Below are 15498 nucleotides of genomic sequence, written 5' to 3'. Positions count from 1 at the left end.
GTGTTGTTTTTTACAGTAAGGCCTCCAGTAAATGATGACCTAGCAGAATAGGAATCCAAAAGTTTTCAAAGGCTCTGTCATCTTACCATAGACCTGTCCGTCCATGAAGGGAGACTGTTCTCTCCCCTCTCTTGAGGAGTCTACTTGGCTTTGGAGCCAATTCAAAGCCTGATTTCAACCTATCCCTATTTATGTCCTCCAATCACCTTCTCCCCAAGAAGGAAATGCTAGGAAGGCCTAGCCTCCTACACTGGCAGAGAGGACAAGAACTATTCCTCTCTCTCCCAGCTTCCATAGCTATGGCTCCTGGAGGAGAGCACAACTGGTGAGCTGATTGGAGATGTTCTCAGGCCAGCAGGGCAACAAAACCACTAAGGAACCAATTAGTCTTTAGAATGGTGAGATTTCATGGAAGAGAAGTTGGAAGACCCAACATCCTAAATCCCCACATAAAAAACTGTCCTGGTGAAACAGAGGGAGAAAAGGAATAAAAAATAATCATGCATCTGGTCACTAGTAGCACTATGTGGCTACATCTTAAAATAAAAAAGGTGAAGCTAGGAATAGTGCCATATGCTTGTAATTTCAGCACTTGGAAGGCTGAGGCAGGAGGATTGCCTTGAGGTCAAGGCCAGCCTGGGCTACACAGTGACTTAAAGGCCAGCCTGAGGATACATCCGGGGTCTGGCGGATTGTGATCCTTTTGTTTTCTTGGCTGAGACTGGGGCAAGTGAGGCGGGCAAGTGAGGCGGCCCCGTGCGGCGCGACACCGGGCACCGGGCATAGTGCATTGCCAGCGCTGGACTGACGTGAAAAAAATGTCAGGATTTCTAGAAGGTATGAGATGCTCAGAATGCATTGACTGGGGAGAAAAACGAAATACTATTGCCTCCATCGCTGCTGGTGTTCTGTTTTTCACAAGCTGGTGGATTATCATAGATGCAGCTGTTATTTATCCCAGTATGAAAGAGTTCAACCACCCATACCATGCCTGTGGCGTGATGGCAACCATAGCCTTCTTAATGATTAATGCAATGTCGAACGGACAGGTCCGGGGTGATAGTTACAGTGAAGGCTGTCTGGGTCAAACAGGTGCTGGCATTTGGATGTTCATTGGTTTCATGCTGGCCTTTGGATCTCTGTTCGCATCCATGTGGATTCTCTTTGGAGGTTATGTCGCGAAGGAAAAACCCATAGTGTATCCTGGAATTGCTGTATTTTTCCAGAATGCCTTCATATTTTTTGGAGGACTGGTGTTTAAGTTTGGCTGCACGGAAGACTTGTAGCAGTGAAAACAGCAGACTTCTTGCAGCCTGGCAGCCCTGCGAAGGGTATTTTACTGCTCACTCCCTGTCTTTTGTAATGCCATTTTCTAAACTTACTTCCAAGGGCAGTCTCAGACTCAAGTTGTATAATGCTAAAATCATGAGAACTCCCTGTGTGTCAACAGCAACAAAATCTCTGTGGTGTGCACCTAATCAACCTATACAGCGTTAAAGGAAATTGTTTCACATGGGTAACTTCTGTCATTTCATCGCGATATAATTTGTAAAAATAAAATAAATTACAGAAGAAAAAAAACAAAACAGGTTTTACAATGTTACGTGGTCAGCATCTAACAAATAAGTTGATTTCTTAATTTCTTTGGAGAAGAAACCATGTGTTACTTTTTTTGGATCTCAAACATGAAGCTTAGAAAATAAGAGAACAATTCAAATTTTACATTCAATATTATTACCTGGACCCTAAACTTGCCCAGTGAAATGTCTGCCTTCATTTTCTAACTTGTACATATTTACTTGATGCCTATTTTGTTCCAGGTCCTAGACGTGCATTTAAAAGCACACATGGTTGCAAACCAGTATTTTTGGTAAGACAGTCTCAGGGAAGGCTGACAAAGACAGCTACAAAGGAGGTAAGTTACACACCCGATGCTGTGGGAGTGTAGGTTAGGCACATACTGCTCGCTTGGGGCCTTGGGAACATCTTTCCTCAGCAAAGGAAGTTTGACCTCAGACCTGAGTGGGGTTTAGTAAGTCAAGGAGGGTGGGAAAGCAGGATTGGGAATGTGGGAAGATTTAGATGCCAGAAAAGAAATGCTACTTTAGAAGAAAAGAAAGCAAGTATGACAAAAATAAAAAGGAGATCAGCGATAGGACCTACAATGCCTTCCAAACCACGGCAAAGATTTGAGGCTTTTTCTGAGAGGATTTTAACAGTGCAGGGCAGGTAGCAAAAGGCTACCAAACTGCCGACAAGCAAAAGCATTATTGACCAGCAAGTGGAAATTGCTCAGATGGGCAACATATATGTAAATTGAGGCAATCACCAAGACAGTTTTGTTGCATTCTTTCCAGAAATCTTTAGAATTTGAAAATGGAAATAATAAAAGTTTAGTGAATGGCAGTAAGATCAGAAGCTGACAGGTAGGTAGGAGGAATTAAGTGATTAGTCAGTGTGTGAATGCTGAGTGCCCTCTCAGTGACCATGAATATTCAGGTAAATGTGTCTGGCTGGAAGATTACTGAGACAGCAGGTGCCCAGTGGACAAAATGTACTCAAGTAAATCTCTAATTAACAGACAGCATAGTACTGACTAACGCCTTGTTAGCTTCTAAGCCCGGGTGTACAGATGGCAGCCAACATCCAGGCGGAAGATTAAATATTCAGTACCCATCTGGGTATGCTTGCCATCACTCCATGTCTGGATCCCCAGAAACATCTGGAATATTGACCTGACCTGCTTTTTCTATGAAAATTCACAGTGCTGTAAGTCAAGCCATAGGAACTTGGAGGTGTTACAATTAACCCACTGCCCAGGGTAGGAGCCCAGGCAATTGAATATTCAGTAGTTTGGCTAGATTTCTGTGCCTCGGAGCAAGGCTTCCATGCCCAAAACTCCAGCCTCACTTAAAGACTTGACTTTAGAGGGTGATGCTAATATACTGAAATCTCTTTATGTCATTTGTCTTGCTAAAATGTGTGTGTGTGTGTGTGTGTGTGTGTGTGTGTGTGTGTGTGTTGGGGAGGGGCCTTGTGCTTGTAGGTAAGCACTTTACCACTGAATTACACACCTACCCTCCAATAAAGTACATTTACATTCTTGTCTTCTTAAGCATTGTAAGCAAACCCACTATCTCACAATGTGAATTGCCAGGTATTCACAAAATGTAGTTGAAAGCAGCTAAGATGAGCCCACCTGTCTCAGCTAAAGTCAGGGATTTCACACAGTGTCCAGCAGAGCTGGCTTTAGTTGGTGACTTCCTTTCAGATGTCCTAAACTAGTGCTTCCCGTTGTCTTCCTCTTTGAAAACAGATCTAGAGCTAGAATTTTAAGGGCAATTGTAAGGCCTGATCAAGACTGTTCTACAGAGGTTGAAAGCAATATAATTCTGTTTTTTAAAGTGAACCGAGAAAGCAAATCAGATCAACAGACAAAATGAATACATTTACCTTTTCCTTGTATTCTTGCCCAGTTAAACTGTCACTTCTCAGTTTGTTAAATACCAGATACTGTTTGAATTTAAGTAGGATTTTCTCATCAAAATATTTGGGAATATCACACTGTATTGTGTTGGCTTTAGATTTTAAAAACACAGGAGTTCAAGTCCTGGCTCTATTACTACATTTCTGTTAGATCATTTTTAGGATAGAATTTCCTCATTAAAAATGAGCTAATAGAGGATATATCTCAAAGGATTTATTTTGAGAATTAAATGTGATAATTACCACAATGACTGACACATTATCTAGCACTCAAGGAAAATTAATTTAAGTTTTAATAGAAGGAAGCCTAGCTGGGTGTGATGGTACATCCCTGTAATCCCAGGACTCAGGAGGCTGAGGCAGGTGGGTCTTTTAGAGTTCAAGACCAGCCTGGGTGACAAAGTGAGCTCAAGGCCAGACTGCAATGCATAGCAAGACCCTATCTCAAAAAGACAAAAAAAAAAAAAAAGGAAACATGTCAAATACTTTTGAAAATAAACATCACTTTTTAATTATTACTTATACAAATGTTTTTATACTTATATATAAATGTATATTTAGGGTTATATATATATATATATCTACAATCTATATTACATCACGGTTTACTTCATTTGTGACTTTTTTGTCTTATTACCTATGGTAGGGATTTAGAGCATTTATATTTTTCTATGAGTTTGTATTAACTTTAAGGAAACTCATCAACAGGCTAACAATATATTTGTCAAACAATTTGATAGTGTTAATCAACTTTATCAACATAAAGTTTAAAAATCTGGTCATGTAAATGCAACCTCTTATTTTCTTTTCCTCATTAGAGTATCATTATAATGATTAGAAGAAACATAGAAGGTATAAATATGACAATTATATATAATCACATTAATGAGAGAGAAATACTGATAACTTTAAAGTATGCTTTACTTACGTTTTTCTTGCTGTGTGTGCCTACATGATTATTAATATTTAATAAAATTAGGATTGCCACAGATTATTGCATTCCAGTGTTTAAAAACTGGAATATTTTCCTGTAAACTTGAGGTTTGAATGCTGCTTAAGACTTCATCCTATGGATGAACCTTTATGTATTTGAGTAAACACATCATGGATAATCATGGCAACTAATCCATGATTAAGAATTAGGGTTTCTACTACCCTAATTAAGGACCTCTACTCCACTATTCAAGAATTTATTAAAAGTCATTGTGATAATAAATATGAGTTAGAGAAGTTTCTATAAGATTCCAGACAAGTATGACTAATTAAGTCTGCTATCACCTCACTGATGTTGGTGACTATCCCTTTTACCTAGAGCTTTAAAAGAACCTTAAGAAATAAAAAAAGGAAACATTGATGTGTTTGTATTATATAAATAGCAAATACTTCTAGAAATCTACATGTCCTAAAAACAGAGCCTGCACTGACCTTCCCATCTCTCCCTTACCTGGCACCATTGCTGTGACTCAAACACAGCATCTATCATATGGTTTATCTCTAAGCCACTCATTATCGTCCATTGCGTCCCCAAATAGATAAGCACAAAAACAGGGGAGGAAATAGGGAAAGCTGTGTCTAGGACTTATGTTTTCACTGTGCAACACATCTGAAGAGGTTCTAAAGTTTGGGATATCTGAAACACTTGTGTGCCATTATTATTGAAGAATCCAGCTTTTTATTTTCTTCAATATGTGAACTTAATGTGTCCTAGTGAATCCCAAATAGAAGTTGAGTTTGAACTTTCTGAAAGTTCCTTATCATGGTTACATTTCTCCGGAGTACCAGGTATCTTGAGATGTAGAAACAAATGAATTAACGGAAAGGTGGGTGTCCTCCCACCCAAATATTTTCACTCAGGCCCCTATTTATTTTTAATTGTTATGTGGCAGATGGAATTCTTGACTTTAAACCTTCCCCTATACTTTAGCCACACCTTTGTCTTTGACTTGTTTTGACCAATTGGTTGTGAATAAAGGTGACATTGTATCAGTTTTGAGCCTAGTCTTTAAAAGACATTTTATGTTTCTGCTTTCTGTGTTCTGATTTTTTTTTGCCATGAAAATAATATGCTTTAGCTAGCCTATTTTTCCAAGAATGACAGCTATGCAGCAGACCTAATCTACATATTGGAGTCAAGCCTAGCTTAACTCTGTCCAGATAACTCCTAGATGCGTGCATGAAATAAATGCTTCTTATCATATGTCCCTAGGATTTTTTTATGGCTATTTGTTACATGGTAATTACTGACTGATACATTGATTCTTAATTCAACAGCCACTGATAAAGTACCTATGATGTGGGAGGAAATGTGCAAGGTATGTACTAGAGAGACATCAAAAATAAGATATAGTTACTGCTCTCACTAAGCATTTTTAAGGGAGGGTCTTTATCAGTTTGTGCTGCTATAACAAGTATGCCACAGACTGAATGGATTATGCAACAAACATTTCCCTCAGTTTTGGAGGTAGGAAGTCCAAGATCAAGATGCTGACACATCTGACGTCTGCAGAAGGCCTACCTAGTGGTTTGCAGATGGCCATCTTCTTATATCCTCTCACATAAGACAACAAAGAGAAGAAGTAAACTCTCCTGTTTCTCTTTTAACCAGAGCACTAATTCCATTCATGAGGGATTCACCCCCATAACCTATCTCCTAAATGCCCCATATCTGAATACCATAACATTGGGAATCAGACTTTAAAATATCATTATGAATTTGTGGGTGTGGGACAAACATAGCAGGAAGATAAGCAAACAGATAATGCGACATAGTCTCCTCAGTGTTATGAGAATGAAATGTACAGGGTGTCATGAAAGAAAATAAGAAGGGTATTTATCTCAGAGAAGGAAAAGGAAGAATGTGTTAATGGCTGATAGTAGATCTTACTTATAGGATAAATTTTTTTTTTGGTTTTTGTTCGGTACCGGGAAGTGAACTCACGACCTTGCGCTTGTCAGGCAGGCGCTTTTGCCGCTGAGCTAAATCCTCAGCCCTCCTTATAGGATAAATTTTGAAGAATAATGACCAAATTAACACTGGAAAAATGGGCAAAAATTGTGTGCATGGGGTAGAATAAGAAGAAAGGCAGAGAAGTTAGAGAAAAGTGTTCTGGTCAGAGGAAATGGGACAAAAGCCAAGATATAATAATAATAATAACAATAATAATAACAATAATAATAATTATATATATATTCATCTTTTGGGTGTCAATTTGAGATTCTTGCTGTACTAGTCAGTTTTCCGTTATTATAATAAATTGTTATAGAGAGACTGGTAACTTTATAATGAAAAGAAGTTGAGTTAGCTCTCAGTTCTGGAGGGTTGAAGGCATGGTGCCAGCATCTACTTCATTCTGGTAAAGGGTTCATTACAACTGGCACCATAATGGCAGGAACCCAAGTGGATGGAGCATCGCTTTACCAGGTGAGAAGTTTTTATAACAATACCCCTGTGAAAACTAACTTATGATCCCATGAGAACTACTACAGTCAATCTAAAGGCAGGGGCTCCAGTGAGCTCTAGCTAGGCAAGTCATGGCAAAACTTTCAGGGACTGAGTATCTGAACTGCAACCCCAAACTCACTCACTTATCCCAGAGTGCCAACACTGCAAATAAATCTGAATATTGAGGTTTTAGTTTAGAGAAAAACAACTCATACATCAATATCTTTTGTTGTAAAAGAAAAACACAATAACAGAGCTTTCGATGATACAAACAGCTTTTTATTGAAAGGTAAATATTTGCATTTGACATGCCTTTCCACAATTAATAAAATCTTTGCTGTTGCGTGCATGACGATAATTTGTCACACCTCGCTTAGGTGACTTGGCTCACATGCTGAGATGGCTTGGCATGCCTGTGCAGCACTGGCACCATAGATTTGCCACCACTGAACTAGGCTCTACTCCTTCAACCACCTTTACGCATGGAGGCCCAAGCCTCTAACACATGAATCTTTGGTGACACACTGAAACCATATCTAAACCATAACACTTGTACTTAAGTTTATACTGGACAAGCTTCCTTACGTCAAAAAATTGCCTACTGGGGCTGGGGATGTAGCTCAGCGGTGCAGCTCCTGCCTGGCAAGCGCAAGGTCGTGAGTTCGATTCCCGGTACTGGAGAAAAACCAAAAAAAAAAAAAAAAATTACCTATTATACATGTTATAACACAGGTTTCTAGTCCCCTTGCTCAGTGATCCTGACTCAGTAGTCTGAGGGAAAGCCTGGGAATATGAATTCTAGAAAGTTACCTAGGCACCCCTGAAAGGCAAAACCCACAGAAATAGAAATGTAGTGGTCAATTATTATAAAGCAAAATACCGGGGATGATTGAAAACTATGGTACATGTTGAAATAAAAAGAATTTATTACAGTAAAAGACATATTGCCGTTAATCTCCCTGGAAGTACTCCTCCTCACTTTGAACACACTTATCCCCCTGTTCTTGCCACTTTCTGAAGCAGTTATAGAAGTCCTCTTTCACGAGTGTATTTACAAGATGTGACCAAAAATACATTGAATACTGCTACCAAGTGCCATCTAGCAGGAAGCCAGGCTTATAAAAACAGTATGATCTCATCATCTACTTTATTCAGCAGGTCTGACATCATGCGACCTTTGACTCTTTCCCAAATCAAAATGACTGTGAAAAGTTAATATTTTGAATTGATTCAGGACATCAAGGCAACCACAATAGCAACTAAAGACACTCATGAAAAAAGGACTTCCAAAACTGCTTCAGAAAGCGGCTAGAACGGTGGGATAAATGTTGGAAGTGAGGGGAAGTATTTTGAGGCAGATTAGTGGCAATGTGTCTTTCACTGTAATAATTTCTTTAAAAAGTTTAAACTCACACCATATATTTTTTTCACACTTGTAGAATACTTACTCCTGCATCACCTAGGCTGGTTTCTTTGGTTTAGTTTTGGGTTTTGTTTTTCTGGAAAGAAGAGGGTGGAAAGGGAGAGAGTACAAGGTAATTTTTTTAAAAATGGAGCCTAAGACATTGACAAGATTTCTAAGGAAGGTCTTTAAGGACCTCTGTGTTCCTTAAGTAGGTAACATTGTTCTCTGAAACCATGACTGCATTGGACATTTCCCAGTTTCAATTATGACTGATATTTTTTCTCCAAACTTTTTTTTTCACCCACTAAAGCCATCTTTAGCCTGCAAAAGCAGGTTCGCAGGCCTGGGATACCTTCTGCAGAACTAATGTCCCATTCATTCACTGAATCATTTATTAACTTGGTTGTTGTACAGAGAGCTTACAACCTGCCAGGTACCTGGGATAGCTTCAGAAATATAATTTAATTTTTGCCATCAAGTTTCATTGCTTTTCATCATAGCTTTTTGTTCATAGTTAAAAATTGGAGTTAAATTTACCAAATACTTAGTTTGATGTAGGCTCTGGGCTAAGCACTGTACGTGCACGAAAATCTATACTATTCTACCATTAGTTACATTTTACAGATGAGTGAACTGAATTGCAGAGAAGTTAAACAATTGCCCAATACTTTATTGCCAATTTCTGCCAGTGGCTGAACTAGGATTTCAATGGAGTCAGACCAAGCTCAGAGGCTTTTCTTTAATCACCCATGGGACTCCCTTCTGTATCTTAACTCTCATCACAGCGTGAACAGTTCCAGAGAAATCACAGAAGGAAAAGCCAATTTTATATCACACAGCCTCTGGCATAGAAGATGTGCATTTGAAAAATAAGCAGCAACTCATTGAAATTGAGATGTTTATTGCCAATGCAAGTGTGGTTTGATAAGTGAAGCGTGACCAGGCTGAATAGCTGTGTATTTTTAGAACTGAAGTTATAATTTAGAAATTGGATGGTGTTCAGTTTTAATATTGTACTATTTCACCAGATGGATGTAGCCTAGTTAAAATAGTGTCTTTTATTTTAGGTTCTTTAGGAAAAGAAATGTTTTAGTAAAATATTTATTTTTTGCTGTGTGTTATTAGAAACAAAACTTCAACTTTTGCCTGATATGATAACAACAGCTAAAGTTTACCAAACACACTGTGTTAGATACTTGCCAAGGAATATACATGCTCTCTCTCACTGTATCTTCCCAAAACAACTGACACAAAAACTATTTTTAGTCTCAATTTGGACTTCTGGTTCTAGCTCCAACATGTAAAGAGCTTACAAATCATCACTCTTAACTTTACAAGAACAAGAATCCTGAACAAAGAAAGACCAGTAACTTTTCTTTGGTATCACTGGAGAACTGAGGTTGAAGGAAAAACAGTACCACTAAAATGTAGAGAGGTGGGCGCATACAGAGTCATGATCAAGCTCTGCTTCTCTGGAGCCAGTAAAATCATAAACTTGTAGGGATACTTAATGGTAATTTTGATCAACTGATGAAGATTTACTGTGTACTAAACTGAGAATGAGAAAATCCATAGGACCAGAAATTGTCTTTGAGGGCCTCTCTTACGGTTTGTGTCTGGGTGACCTCCCAAAGCCACATGCAGTCATGGGACAGGCTTTTAGAGTTTATGATTGATTCATGGCCCAATGTTGGAATTATGGATGTGAGTGCTACACCCGCCCTGGGGTGGGTAATTTGCATACAATGTAAGGGAAGAAAAGAGGCTGCTTGCCACTGTTCCTGCCTTTTGCTCTTGTTGATTTTGCTATCTTCTGCCACCCTGAATTGTTGCCCTCTGCCATGTGCCACTCTGCCTTGCAGCCAGTTGATTATAGACTGAAACTTCCACAAAGTAAGCTAAATAAACCTTTCCATCTTTATCTTGAGTGTCAGGTATTTTGTCCCAGCAATGAGAGAAGACTAACCAAGACAGCCTCCCAAACCCCTAGGAGTTTTACCTCCAGGAAAGGTAGGATGGGAGAACTAAAACGAGGCAGAAAGGAGCAAGGAAATCAAGATTTTAAAATCATACTGAAAAACAAAAAACAAAAAACAAAAAACTATAGCTTCCAGATACAGCAAACTTGTAAACTGGGCTCTGGACAAGCCTTTCTCATATGTGAGCTGTACTTCCTCCCTCCTCAAGGAGGTAGAAATATTAGTGAGCAACACAACGTCTCAAATTTACACACACGTTTAAGTGGCTTGCATTCTGACAGCCTGCCAGAAGGGTAATGCATGGAAATACGCATGCTAGATTGCCCAGCTCAAGGACAGCCCCTAAAGACCCCATAAATATACCATCTCTGGCTCACCATTTATCTGAGCCCTCGCACGTCACTCTCATGGATCCTAAAATCTCTGCCTAATAAACCCTCCCCGTGCCTCTTACTGACGCATCCTGAAAATTCTTTTTTGACAACAGGAGTCAGAGAACCTGTGACATGCTCTACAAAAGGTGGGATAGATTCCTTATTTCAGCCTTTGGAGCCTCTCATGCTCAGCCCTGTAACATTTTCTCTTGATCAATCAACAGCAAGAGGGAAAAAGCAGAAGTGTCTGGGACAGCGACTTTGTTAAATTTAACCACACGGTTTACAGCTTTTTTCTCATCGTCTTCTCCATTTCCCCCAATCCCTTGCCTTCTGAAGCATAACTTATTTGTTTCTTTTCCTCATTTTTCTCACTTGCTGTCTACAAACTTCTGCAATCTCAGGGTTTTCCTTATCAGAAGCTAGAGACTCCCAAAACATGAAAGTCAAGGCACTTGCTGTGGGTAAGGTAACCAGAAACGGAAAGAGGTGTGGAGAGGTAGCCTCTGAGATTCAGAACAGTCTCACTACATGCTCCCTCAGGCTGACACACCCTGTTCCTGGGTCAGATGGAACTAAAATTTGCTCACCAGGGAGACACATATGAGGATGGCCCATCCAGTGCCTTGAGCAGTGTCTCAGGCAACCAGCATGGGAAACCCAGTCCTGAGACACCATGGAGAGCACCAGCTTTTGGGGTGACACCCGAGGAAAGCAGTCTCCTTAAGTCATGCACATTTTTGGGCCCTAAACACTTTAGACGAAAGGAGATCCTCTAAACTCTTTTATCTGTATCTCCCTTTCCCTCTTCTGTCCCTGTCTTTCTGTCTCTGTCTCTCTTTCAAAACTAAAGGGCATAAGCTTGGTTGGCCTGATGCCCTGGTTCCCCTTTCTGGGTAAGTGGAAACACCTCCTAAGCTGTGCAGATTCAAGTGGTCATTCAGGTGATATCTGATGTTGTCAGATGTTATTTGGCAGGTCTGGCTGTAAAACATGGGGCAGGCTGCACACTCAGCATGACCCTGGCACTAGGCTGCACACGTGGCCTGACCTCGGTTTGGAGGTGTTCCACATACAGCGTAACCCTGACACCGGGACGGTTGCACACATTGCCTGACCTGGTTTGGGCACCCTGCACATGCAGTGCTATGACCTTGGTTTGGGTCATGACCTCAGTTTGGGTCCTCCACACCTTATAACCACAGGTGATAAAGGTCTATGGTGTAGTTATCCATTGAGTGCAACAAGACAATTCTTCAGTCCAAGACAGTGGAATGGCTCTGAAAGAACTATAGAACACAGGTTCTCTTTGAGGAGGAACACTTTGGAAAGCCCAAAGTCAAGTGGAGAGACAAATAAAAATACCTTTGAAGCCTCTGGCACCTATAGCTATAAGAAACATGAAACACTCTCCAACTCCTGGTTATACTAGCATAAATCCTTACTCAAATTTTCCTGTACCCAAGGCAAGTCTGTTACCAGATATGGGTCCCTGGGAAATTCTTTCCAGGTTCTTTGTGTGCTGAACAGGAATTGGACAAAAACACAGCAAAGATAGAGAGGATGTACATGTTTCAAAGGTAGGAAAAAATGTATGTTCTGCAGAATGACTGTGAGTTGGTAAACAGACTCATGGGGGCAAGGCAAAGGGGTCTTTTGTATATGGGATTCCTGAATTGGCTTTTCTCTCATCCAAGTAAGGGCTTGGAATGGTTGTCCTAGGAAAACTCACTCGGCCTGGTGCAGATATAAATGATGCTATTGAAGACTCACTTGATTTTGTGCCAGATGTAAATGAAGAGTTGAAAATAACACTTTTCTGACTGGTTTCCCATGCAGTGCTCAGGAACTACAGAATCACCCTGAATCCTGTGTTCAGGGCATGTGCCCTGGGTCTCCATGACTTTGACAGATTTTACCCAGTTGTTTGACTGGTTTTGCCTCAGCCCTAATCTAGAAACACACACATGCACATGTGTACATGCACACACATATGTAGTCTAAAAAGACAGGACCATCATTGGAGCCAGACCTAATTATGACACAGACCTTAGAATTACCAGTCAGGGAGAGAATTTAAAACAACAATGATTAACATGTTAAGGGCTCCTATGAAAAAAATAGGCAACACACATGAACTGGTGGGTAAGTTAAGTGAAGAGAAGAAAACTCTAAGAAAGCATCAAAAATAAATGCTAGAAATCAAAGACACTGCAACAGAAATGAAAAACACCCATGATGGACTCATCGACAGACTATACATGACCAGGGAAAGAATCTGTGAACTTTAAGCCAGCAGAAACTAACTACAAAGAGAAAACCTTAGAAAAATCGAGGTGAGGGATGGAGAGACCCTTTATTTATAGAAGAACAAGGACAAAAATTACAGAAAACCCCTCAACAGAAACCATATAGACAAGAATAGAATGTATACATAAAGGGATAAAGAAAATGTGGCATTAATGTACAATGGAGTACTACTTCTCCACAAAGAAGAATCAACTTGAGTTATTTGTAGGAAAATGGATACACCTCGAGACCATTTGTTAAATGAAATAAGTCTGACATACAAGCTTAAATATCACATAATTTATTTTATATTATATTAGAAACCCAAAGAATAAAGAGAAAAATAAAAGATAATAGGGAATAGAGAGAGAGAGATGTTTTGCAAATGGGAGGAACATCAAAAAATGGAGGAAATAGGGAGAGCAGATAGGGGAAGAGGATAAAAACTCAAGATGATTTGTGTACATGGACCAGCTTCCCAGGAAGAATATGATCACTATGTACTGCAAACACATACTAATAACAAAAATAAAAACTGTAAAAAAAGAAAAGAAGAAAGTCCACTTAGAATTCTGTACCCAGCAAAAGTATCCCTCAGAAGTGAAGAAGAATTGATGATAGGGGAGGATGTACTTGTATGGAGGCAGAGAATATGCAGGAAGTCTCTGTAGCTTTTGTTAAAATTTTATGTGAAACTGAAATAGCTTTCAAAACACAAGTCTATTTTTTTAAAGTAGGAAAAGCATACCTCATTTGAAGATGAAGAAGTTAGGCTTACAGGGGGCTGCACTTTACCCCTGAGCACAAAGGCAGGAGGAAAGGGAAGCAGGACTGAAGCCTGGGTCTGTCCATCTCAAAGTCTATGCTCTGCAGACAGCAGCGCTGCAAGTGTGGGCCTCACAAAATTTCTCATCCTGATTACAGAGTTCTGTTAAGGAGCATCAGTGTCCTCCAAAGAAATGATAAGAATTTTTTTAACAAGGTAAATTTAAGCTACCAATACACAAAATGAAATCATACCCCTGGATCATTCAAGCTAGAGAAATTTTGACCAGAAATGTCCTCCTGACAATGCCCACGCACAAGCTTCCCAAGCTCAGGTTTAGTGCCAAGTTTCCAACACAGCAGGAGTCTCTTATCTTTGGCTGCTCCCTGCCTGAAAATATTTTCTACTTTCCATTTTTCTTCCTTCATCATGTAGCTCATACATTCCCTCCTCCATGAAAACTTCCTGAATCTCTATCTCTAGCAGCCCAAGTTTTGCATCCTGTCTTCTATTACATCATTTGGACTGTATCTTAGTCTTTATGTGTCTGTTTTGTGCACTTGACTGAGTGTTCCGTAAAGGTAGGATGCCTATCTCATTCATCTGTTCCACTAGCCCCCAGCACTCAGTATTGGGCAGAGTTCGCTGCAAGGATAGTGCTCATGACATGCTACTGCGATGCATATTGGGCACAATAATAGCAATCATTTACTATACAGTTTATGCCAAGTTTTGGGCAAAGAACACAAATTATCGTGGAATTTTCACAGTGGCCTTACAAAGTGAGCATGGCTGTTTGTATAGACCAATAAATTGAGGCTTTGAGATATAATGTAATCACCCAGGAGGGAGGTATTTAAATCTAAGTGGCTTCCTTCCTTCCTTCCCTAATACTTTCCACTGCTCTATTATGAATATCTTACCATAAGAGGCAAATAAAGCTCCTAAAATACAGAAAGGTTTTATCCTAATTTAGTTTGAAATGTTGCTATATTAGAGTTCTCTCTTTCTATTCCAGAAGAAATGTCTCAGAAAATTTTCTTACAAACGCCTAACAAACTTTTACGAGAATAATTTTACTTTGATTACTCTAGACACTGATGACAAATCTCCTTTTAAAAGTATGTGTGTTAGGAAGACAGACAGGCAGTTCCACTCTCAGAGAAAGGGAGCTGCATCAGAGGATTTGTGTTTGGGGTCCTAAAAAAGATTCTGATCAGTTTCCTGGGAAGGGACTAGGAAAAATCATCAGGGGTATTGGTTCATGTGATAGCAGAATCCTGAGCTAGTGTACATGGACTGAGCTGGCTGGTAACTTGATGAAAAGAACAGTTTTAAAGCTAGAAATGAGTCTCACTGGATAACAAGAGCAAAGAGGGAGACATTGAACCTTGGATTTGAAATTATGTTATAAAACTACGGTGGTAAAAGCAGCATGGTATTGGCACAAAAACAGACATGAGGATCCGTGGGACAGAATAGAGGGGCAGAAACAGCTCCAGGCACTCCAACTATTTGACTTTGTATCAGGGGGCCAAGAACATACACTGAAGGAAAAACAGTTTCTTTAATAAGTGGTGCTGGGTAAACTGCCCAAGATTGAATCTAGACCCATGTAGCTCACCATGAACTAATGAAAATCAAAATGCATGAAAGAACTAAATGTTAAAATAAATAATCTGCTAAAGGATAAAATAGGTAAAGCTCTTCAAGTCATATGTATAGGCAAGGACTTTCTTAACAGAACACAGATTGCG

At 39.7% G+C, this 15498-nt stretch overlaps 1 pseudogene; it reads left to right on the top strand.

The window, feature by feature from the left end:
* Window positions 1-818: 818 nt before the first annotated feature.
* LOC102021874 lies at window positions 819-1300 on the top strand (annotated as a pseudogene).
* Window positions 1301-15498: the final 14198 nt, after the last annotated feature.

This window comes from Chinchilla lanigera, unplaced genomic scaffold (assembly GCF_000276665.1).
Source record: "Chinchilla lanigera isolate Chin_1 unplaced genomic scaffold, ChiLan1.0 scaffold00014, whole genome shotgun sequence".
Lineage (NCBI taxonomy): Eukaryota > Metazoa > Chordata > Mammalia > Rodentia > Chinchillidae > Chinchilla > Chinchilla lanigera.
The sequence above is the reverse complement of the archived record's forward strand: the minus strand, read 5'-3'. Positions and strand labels throughout refer to the sequence as shown.